Source organism: Phaseolus vulgaris, chromosome 3 (genome assembly GCF_000499845.2).
Source record: "Phaseolus vulgaris cultivar G19833 chromosome 3, P. vulgaris v2.0, whole genome shotgun sequence".
NCBI classification, from domain to species: domain Eukaryota; kingdom Viridiplantae; phylum Streptophyta; class Magnoliopsida; order Fabales; family Fabaceae; genus Phaseolus; species Phaseolus vulgaris.
This window is the reverse complement of record NC_023757.2, coordinates 11,647,279-11,658,006: the sequence shown is the minus strand read 5'-3', so window position 1 is coordinate 11,658,006 and position 10,728 is coordinate 11,647,279.

The window sequence follows — 10,728 nt, the reverse complement described above, 5'->3', positions numbered from 1 at the left end:
TTAACTGTGAACAACACAAAATAGAAGGAAACCACTCAGTTCTTTAAATCGGGCTCTAGATACCACAGGACAGTGGTTCCATCTTCTAGCTTCTACTGAATTGTGTTGGATTGGAGTTGAATGACGGAAACAATGGAGGAATGGAGTCAAGGAGAGACTCTAGAAAAGCTCATGGATCCTTGGGATAGAAGTGAGGAGTTAGGAGAGTGATAGGTTATGTCTAATCACTTGGAGGGGTGGAGAATGAGATTAACAAAGTGTTTATCCTAAGAAGAGAAGACATAAGCATGATTGGTTGTGCAAAATGACAACATAACATTAGGTTAATTAATTTGAGAAAGCCTGGATACAAGACACTTATTTATAATGTAGAATCCGACCAAGAATGGAGCCAAAAGGGGAGAGGGAAATTCAAATTTGAAATCCTCTCCATTGTGTCGAGATTGCTTGCACAAAAAACATGTGTTTAATGTGAAAAAGCAACTCCAAGCGTGACTCTCCTTTGCCATGACTGACCTAGGGTGTTGCTTGGGTCAATTGAGCCCAATTAAAATCCTAGGTAGATTTAGAAATCCTAATCTAATCCTAGTTTATGTATGACCCAAATACAAGCTCAATAATCTATGTTACTTGACCCAATTTTGAGGCCCAAATTATTTACAAGAAAAAGAATTTTATTTTATTATTTACAACTAGGTCAAGGCCTTAAAATTTGCAAGAGGGTTTCTCTGCCCTTCTCTGTTGAGTCCCACTCTTCCTGGATTCTTCTGGCCATTGTCCTAGTAGGTCCTCTGTAAGGGGCTCTGCCACCACAAGGCAGATGAACAAGTTCACAAGCATCATATGCATGCTGGAGCTTAGACATATTAGACGATACAAACATCATCCAAGTGTCAAATGGAACACGATAACATGGAAGTGTCCATGCTTGATCTTTACATTCTAAGAATATTTTATGATACTGCGTTTATATTTTCAAATCTTATTTGAAATTTCTAAATTATAGAAAACATTAAATAATTTTAATGGATTAAATGTATTAGAAAGGATTTGAATAAACAGTACGTGATTGTAAGAGTCTTCGAAAAATAGTTTGAATTGTACGTGATCAAAGGTTTTTCGAAATATAGTGATCAAAGGTTTTTCGAAATATAATTAATGGAATAATATTTAAGTTAAAAGTAATTATGCTTCAATATTTTAAATCAATATTAACTTGGAAAGTTTTTAAATGTAGAATCAACTGTGAAATATCTGAGTATAAAAAGTTTATATAATTCATAGATATTATTTTAGTGATACCCATTATTTAAATTGTAAATTATATTATTCACTGATACTTTTTTTTGGAAACTATGAAAGGGAATTAAAGATTGCAAAAAGACGAAAGTAAAAGCTTCCTTTCTTAGCATCTGATACAAGGACAATGGAGTTGATAAGCGAGATTTTCGCCAATCAAGTTTTAAAGCAACATCAAGAGAATTTAAGTAAAGGAAAACAATACGCGAAGTTCTTTGAAGATTTTACAAGAAAAGAAATCACATTTAAAACACACATATGAAGTTTTCTATTTCAGTGAGAAGATGAACAATGCAAATATAGAAATATCTAAATCTAGAGTTGATCAAAGCTCAATGGACAGAGTTCATACAAAATGAAGAAAGTATTTAAAATTTAAATACAACTTAAATACGTGAAGATCACAAAGAAGTAATCATTTCCATATCGAGCGTTTGGTATGTAGGAAATGGTGAACAAAACCAGAAAGAGGATATCCAAAGGCATAAGTAATTCAAGCATCAACATTCATTGAAATGTTTCATATTATTCAAGAAGTGCAAATTGAACCAGAACATAAGTTTCCATATCTAATGTCTAACACATTGAAGAGAAAGAGCAACATATAAATCATAACATGTTCTGAATTCTTATGCATATAAAATATTTTTCCCATTCATGACTAATTTCTCTTATTGTGTCTATGCCCAACAAATATATGAAACCTCTAATTAGTACTTTTCAGAATATTTAAAGTGTTTTAAGATATATTCCAAAGAATCAAGACTACTGACACAAACTATGGTTCACATCCAATGCATGACATAATAGGCACATTAAAAACTTCTTTGTTGCCTATATTATATGAAATTGAACAAAGTTAATTTATTGAAAAACTAAAAATATAAAATTTAATAGATTCAATGAATAACTAAATGTTAGAATTAGAGGCCTAAAACAAGAAAGGGGTGAATTGTTTTTGAAAGATTTTCCCAAAGATTGAAGGTAGAGTGAAAAGTTATGCAGAATCAATCAATTGAAAATTATGTTCAACCAATAAAAAATTGTTTTAAGTTTGATTTCAGAAAACCAACAAGTGGTTTTCACGAAACAACCGATTGTTTATACTAGCAGAATTAGAAAACAATGTTAAAACAGTTTGTGAGTGTAGGGATAGAGAGAATCACATAAGATGTTTATATTGTTTCACTCTTAACCAAGAGCTACATCCAGTCCTCAGCTAACCATTGAGAATTCACTATGTAATCAACTCTAGATTACAAAACACACACCAAGAGTGATGATTTTGAACCTTCAAGAACACACACCACTATATGGCAAACAACACAGTGTCCAGAATCACCTTCTGAAACTGCCTTACACTTTAATACAAAAATACAATGTTTGAAGAAGAAGAGGAATAAAATACATTTGGGTAAAGCAAAGCTTAAAGTTCAGAAGTACAAAACCCAATCCTATTCCACACACTTGAGATGATCCAAAGCTTTTGAAATCTTGAAAACTTTTTTTGATAAACTCTTTTTCTTCGTTAATGCATATGAGCGTAAAATAACCTTTATATACCCCAATCAAATGGTCAAAGCAGTTAAATCAAAAAGCAAAAGTTGTTGGAATCATTTAAAACAGATTAAACCACTTAACAAAATTATGTTAAGGTTTTCACGAAAACAACCAGTTGATTTATCGAAACAACCAGTTGAATCTGTTTGACAGCAAAGCCAAAACAAAGCTAAGCTTTTCCAAACCACTAAGTGTCAAACAATAGTTGAATCAACATTTCAACAGGTTGAAATTTCACACCCTTCTAGAAAATTCATCTTTTAAAAAAGGTAAAGATTCAATTGAACTTGGATCATCTTAAGGAGTGAATTAACAAGTTTCAAACAACACACACACACAACAACAAGGTCTTCAAGCTTTCCACTTGGATTTGGAGACATCAAAGCATCTTGTTCAACACTAAATACCTTAGGATAAACCCAACATAGATTATGTGATGATGAAGTGGATATCGTCTAAGATATTACATATATTAATTGCACTAAAAAGAAAGGTCATTAGTAATTTACAATTAATACATTATATAAACTACAATAATATATTACTTCTTAACTAAAACATACTCATGTTCCACAACCTCCATATATGCACTTAGCTTTCTATGCAATGAACAAAACCACACAACAATATTTTCCATGGGCAAATAAGCGTCAATTGGCAATGAGATCTAAAATAACCAACTGATTAATCATGTTCTTTATATTATGTAACATCTAAAGGTAGTCAGTTTTACTTACCTGTTAATAAAAAGAAACATGTAAATCTTCTTTCGGGATTCATGAATCCATCATTGAATGTAAGTCTAGCATTCCATTGTTTTATTCCCATACTTTTGTATAGTTTGCGACCCAAGGAAACCATAAATGTGATACAAAAATTCTTCTGAATCATCATACATGTGTGCTTGTTGAAAACTATGTTGTCCAATATCATGAATCATGGCTTCCATGTGATCCTCATAATCTATATTAGACTATTGACATAGATAGTAACTCTAAAACTCACCATGCTAGGTCCACATTTTATAGCTCTTCAAGAAACCATAACAAAGAACATGTTCTCGTATCAACTGAATTTCTAAACGTCTCTCATTCAAACAATTAACATAGTGACAATAATATCTCCCATTTATACCTCCCCCATTTTGTTGAAAAAATTGTAGAAACTCTTCGACATCATTCTCATATGCATCAATGATTCAACTTGCATTTATCCAACTTCGAACCATGACTATGTAATAGAAAAAATTGATTTATGCATGAATATCTCCCATTTTTTTAAAAGAACGTGTGACTCTATCTCATTTAAGAAGACTAACTTTTTATATTTCATTAATATGCATATTTAAATATGCATTATTTATACCTAACAAAATTTTGACAACATTTCAGATTGGTCTTAAGGTAACTTGAAATGAAAGTGATCACGTTAAGTCAACCACAATTAAGTATACATCCAAAGATCAATAAAAATGCAATAAATCAAAATCTTACAAAATTTACATAATATTATTAATTATACATACTAATGAATTATGGAAAAAAAATGTTTATTCTTCCCAAACTGTCAAAACGTACCATTCAAGTTCATATAATGCTTGTCACTACTACCTCATTCTGTTTTTTAAAATAAAAGAAACTTATATATAATTAACATTAGAGGTAATATTCAATCTTTATATTGAATCTCAAATGAGAAACTACGATTTACTCGATGCAATATATAACACAATACACATTATCAATGGTCAAACATCCTCATACTCAATATCAATACATTTAACATATAACAATCAATAATATCAAATCACAACAAATCAACAAAAGTATAAATATATATTTACTGTCTTTCCAATTGCAATATAATTTTACATATTGATTTAATTAAAAATAAATAACCAAAATTCTAATAATTTTAATTTAATTTTTTTTAATCAAATCAAAAATATAAATTATCTTTACTTCATTATTAATACTAAATTCAAATCTTAATTTTCTAAACAAATTACAATTTTTATATGTAATATTAATCTAATTAATAAAAATTTAAATTTGATTTTAAATTCTAACCTTACGTAGTGCCATTTGGTTATGCCAAAAACTTGAACAGAGTGAAAAAAACTCCTAAATGACATTCTTTACTTATGAGGCCTAAACACAAACACAACTACATATACGACATAGATACAGATATGAACATATATGAAAATACAACTAAATTGAAAAATATAAGATACCAAAAATGATATATATATATATATATATATATATATATATATATATATATATTTAAAATATACTAATATACTTCTTAATCTAAAAAAAATAAAAAATATATTTATAAAAAATATCATACAAATATTTATCTTTAAGTGGTTATATTTACCTAATCATAAAAATATTTATGATTAAGTGGTTATATTTACATAATTTTATGATTAAGTAGTTATATTTACATAATCATAAATATAATTATCAGTAATTGATTATATTTATTTCATCGTATAAATATTTATCAATAAATACTATTTAATAACTATTTATATAGTTAAATATAAAATATTGTGATTTAAAATATTTTATTTTTTTAAGTTAAAGTTTAATCTTATTTTAAAATATTAATCTTTAATAAAACATTATTATTTAAAAATTAATTTAAATTATAAAAAATAATTTATATTTGAAATTTAAAAAATAAAGTAAATAAAAATATAATATTTAAATTATAAAAATATACATAATATTATATAATTATATAATAATTTGTATTTAAATTTAAATTAAAAAAATAATATTAAATTAAAATGGAAAGCACGGTCAATGTCACTAATAAATAAATCCCAATTTCCCAATTCAAAATACGGTCTTCACTTTTCTTTTTAAAAAAATTCTCTGCAACCCTTCATCTTCTTATTTTCTTCTTCTGTCTTCATAGTTCCTTTCCATCCTTCATCTTCTTTGTTCTCCTTCTCCTCACTAGTATCTTCCGCGTGTCCACAAACTGGACCGTGTTTGGCCCAGCTAAATGCATCCAACATGGTATCGTCTTTGTGTCTGTAATGTCCGTGTCCAATATACGTTCGACGTGTGAAAACGAAAATCAACAATTGTGTATGAGCTTCATAGTTCTTAACTAATTCTATAATATACTGGATATGATATTTGATTATTTAAAAGTTCTTCCAATATATTTTAAAGTTACACATTGTACTCAATTACATAAGTATATAACTCATAATAATATTAGCACATATTTAGAAATTAAAATAATAAGTAATAATAGTAGTCAAATAATAAGACTTTTGATCGAATAAATTAGACCTTTAGTTCGAACAAGACTAGAATAACATCAAGTAAGAATTGTAGTAAGTAGATTGATCATTACTCATTATAATAACATCAAATATTAATTTAATTTTTTGATCCAATTTCATTAATGTTTGAAAACAGGTTTTTGGATCATCATTCCTTTTTTAACTAAAAAATAGGCAAGGAATCAAATATAATCAATAAAAGAGTAATAAATATTATCTTAAACTTTTACAAAATAAAATAATAAAATTATAAATTATAAAAAATCCAACGGTTTAAAAAAGATAAAATATTAAAAAAGATTATATATTCATCTCCTACATGCTGATAAATCAAGGTTAATTATAAATTTACACATGACAAGTTTAGTAAATCCTAAATCACAATTTTAGATATAGATGTGTTATTTGGACATTCTATCTAGACGATAATTGTTGTGAATCATATAAAAAATAAATTTAATTTTATATATCGGTCATTTTTCTTTATCATGTTCGTAGTTTAAAAGAGGATAACATGTCTTAATTTCCATCAGATGATAGTCTCACCTGCATAAACTCTACAAAAACATATTAATATTACACTTCGTCAACTAGTGTATGTAAACTGTAATACATTTAAATTAGTTTTAATGAAATTTAAATTGTTCTTATATATTATATATGTAAGACATGATCAACTTAGCTAATAACAAAATCAAATAGTAAAATTTTAATTAAAAATATAAATTTTTTAATATTCAACTTAACAAATCTTTAACGGAAACTCGAATAAAAATATTCAAAGTGATAAGGAAGTTAAACCTTTGAAAATAGCCAAAAATTAAAACTTAATTACAAATTTTATTTGTACTTGTGAGTTACCGAAGACTTAAAATGATATTTTAAAGCAAGCTGTAACATTGTAAGTTCAAATTTGTTTTACTCTCATTTCACAAGTTATTTTATTATTTTTATATTAATAACTTTATTTATATTTTATTTAAATAACTTAATTTAGTATAGAATGTAAAATCAAAACACAACTGTTCTCACCGGTTGACTTAGTCGTAGGTTGACTCCAATCTCAAACTCTGGCTTCGTCTATCTCTGGTGGAATTTGTTTTTCCCTTTGGAATGCTGGAACGCGACTTCGTTGAGACAGAGGGGGCCATATCTATTGATTGCACTCTGACGATCAAGTCACTACAGGGCTTATAGAAATAAGAAGTAACTAGTTTAAGTCTTAGAAACAACGTACATTTACCTGAGATCTCAAGTCCATTTTATAGCCTACCTTTTGTAGCAGCTTTCTCTCACAAGAGTCTCATCTCAACTGAAAGCCTATGCATTAGGAAGACATTCTGTTAGGGCACATTCTCTTAGCATCGCAGCTCAACAGAATCTTTCCTTCACTGGAGTGCATCAAATCTTAACAAAATAACCATCTGGGTACCAACTCATGTACCAGCATTAGGGGTCCAATCTGTTTCATGTAGACAACCTTGGCGAGGCGCTACGTATCAACATGCAACCTAACTCATTATGCCCTAGCACACATGGACTTAGGTGTGGAGAAAACCTTTGCTAGTATTAGACCCATACGCGTTAAGCACACCCCTAGGTCCGCTACTACCTCTTGCTGACTGTATGGGCCTTGCGCGCAAGGGGTTACATTAAGTGTATAGAAAGGAGTGAACACGTATCTCGAGCCCAAACCCATAGCCTGTCTTCCAGACCCAATAACCGCGCTGACGTATGTAAGGCAGATACTGAGCTCCGACCAGTGAGCACTAAGCTCTCAAGACTTTGGTCCAATACAACAAGTGTAAAAACATATTTTTTCTATAGAAAAATGTTATTTTGACAAATGTAAATTAAAGAATATCAGTTTATAACTGTGATTTGGCCAATATAATTTTAAAATTATTTTATTTCAATAAAATATTTTTTTGTCCAATTATAATTGTAATCTGATGTATGGTTATTTAACCTATCAACAATTTTTTCTAATAGATCATAATTCGATTTTTTTTACTCAAACTAGTATAATCTTTTTTCTATATTTCTAAAATGGCAAAAAAAATTTATTCCGGTAAATCGTCAATCGCAATAAAGATTTAGATTGAATAGAATTGTGAATCGTGAGAGATGTTGAAAAAAATTGAAAATCGTACATAGAATTTACGATTTCTAACTAAAATAGTATTCCACATATACGATTTTAATATTAAAATATATTTTAAAATATTAAATATAAAAAAAAATCGTATATATAAAATACGATTTCACCATACGTTTATATATAATAATATATAAAATTAAAAAAATATAATAAATATGTTTTAAATATATGTTTTAGTATTTAAAATAGAAATGAAAATAATATAAAATTAGATAAATTTAATTTATTATTATAACTTTATTTTATATATTATTAAAGAAAATTAAATTTTAGTATTTAAAATAATAATAATAATAGAAAATTAGATAAATTTAATTTACTATTATAACTTTTTGTATATATAATAAAAGAAAATTATATTTTTATAAAATATTAACTAAATAAGTTTTAAGAAAACATTTTTTTATTATATATAATTAAAAAATAACTGAACTTTTATTATATATAATTAAAAAATTAAAAATAAATTTTTTGAAATTTAATATATTAAAATTATTTTGAATTTTTAATAAATTAAAAAAATTTAATCGAAAAGCTAAAATGGAATCGAAAATGAATAAGTTTAAGAAGAACATTGATGGCACTTGCTGGTAAGGAAATTGGGCAGACATGTTGTGGTGGTCTATAAAGCTGAATATTTGTGGTGCTTGATTGGGGGCAGATTGAAATTGAACTTGTCCAAATTGTGCAACATTTGATGAAGACCCAACATTTGCAACATATGCAGAGTGCCATGCTTTCACGAGTGAATAGAAAACACAATAGAGAATCTCTGCCAAAGTACCAAACTTTGAAATAAAGGATTATGGAGTGTTTGAATCAAATATGCCATGGAGTGATTCTCTGCATATTTAGCAAGATTCTCACGTAAAGCAAGTCATGCCATGAAGGAAAAAACAAAGCACATGGAGGAAAAAGTCAAAGTGAGTGAAGGAAAGTACATGTAGGAAAGCATGAATTTAGTGAAAGCACAATTCACTCCAAGCACAAATAGCACAAATAACTTGAGTGAATGGGAGACTGAAAAACATATTCAATTCCTCTTAATAATTTAAAACTTTCTTGTAACTATGTTTATATATATATATATATATATATATATATATATATATATATATATATATATATATATATATATATATACTGAAAGCAAACAACCAATGAAAGAAACTCTTCCTATAACCACAAAATCATCAAACTTATTTCACAGTTTTGGAAAGAAATTTTTTGGGAAGTTTTGATTGGAGCAGAACTTGTCTTATATATTCCTCTTCACAAGGTAATAATTTAAATTTTGTATTGAAATATTTTCTAAGTATTCACGCTCATTGCATGCACTTTATAATAACAATATTAATTACATGTTGCATGTGGTAGATGAATTTGTTTTACATTGGAGACAGTTCTATTAGCACCCAGAGGAACCCATAATCAGATATATTATTAATGAGTTTAGTGAAGACAACGATGTTGATGATTTACCTGAAGATGGTGGTTTCGCAATGTCATCACTCCAACAAAGTGATTTTAATAATCGATCTAGACAAATAGCTCAATATGACCTTTCTGAACGAATGACTTTTCCTAATAAAAAGGCTACATTGGTTGCCATCAAACAATATCACACAGCTGAAGAGTTCAAATTTGTTGTCGTGGAGTCAAAGACGAATCGATATGTAGCCTGGTGCATTGACTACAATAATGGATGTCAATGGCGGCTTAGAGCATCCTTCAGTTAAATCTGTGATACATGGGAGATCAAAAATATTGAAGCAACCCACACATGTTTGTTGACCACTCTTTCTGTTGATCACGTAAATTTGGACTCCAACCAAATTGCAACTGTAGTGGTCGATTCCATTAAAGCAAACACATCCATCCCTGTGAAAAGTTTAATCGCATAAATTAAAAATCGTTATGGTTATTCAGTAACATATAAAAAAGCATGGATGGCAAAACAAAAGGCGCTTGCCATGGAATTCGGCGATTGGGACAAATCCTATAATCATCTTCCAAGATGGTTGTAGGCGGTTCAAGAAAGTGTCCCTGGGACAATTGCTGAATATGTAACTTGTTCTTTTTTTATAGGCGGTTCAAGACAACTTGTGTAACATCTTAGAACGAGTATTTTGGGCTTTCAAGCCTTGCATTGATGACTTTAATTACTGCAAGCCAATAGTCCAAGTTGACGGAACATTCTTGATCGGAAAATACCATGGAACTTTGCTAACTGCAATTGGTCAAGATGGTAACCGAAACATATTCCCTTTAGCTTTTACAATAGTTGAAGGTGAAACAAAAGAAGCATTGATCTGGTTCTTCCGCATGTTGTGATCACATGTCATACCGCAACAAAATATTTGCATGATAACTAATAGAGGAAAGGCCATTTTAT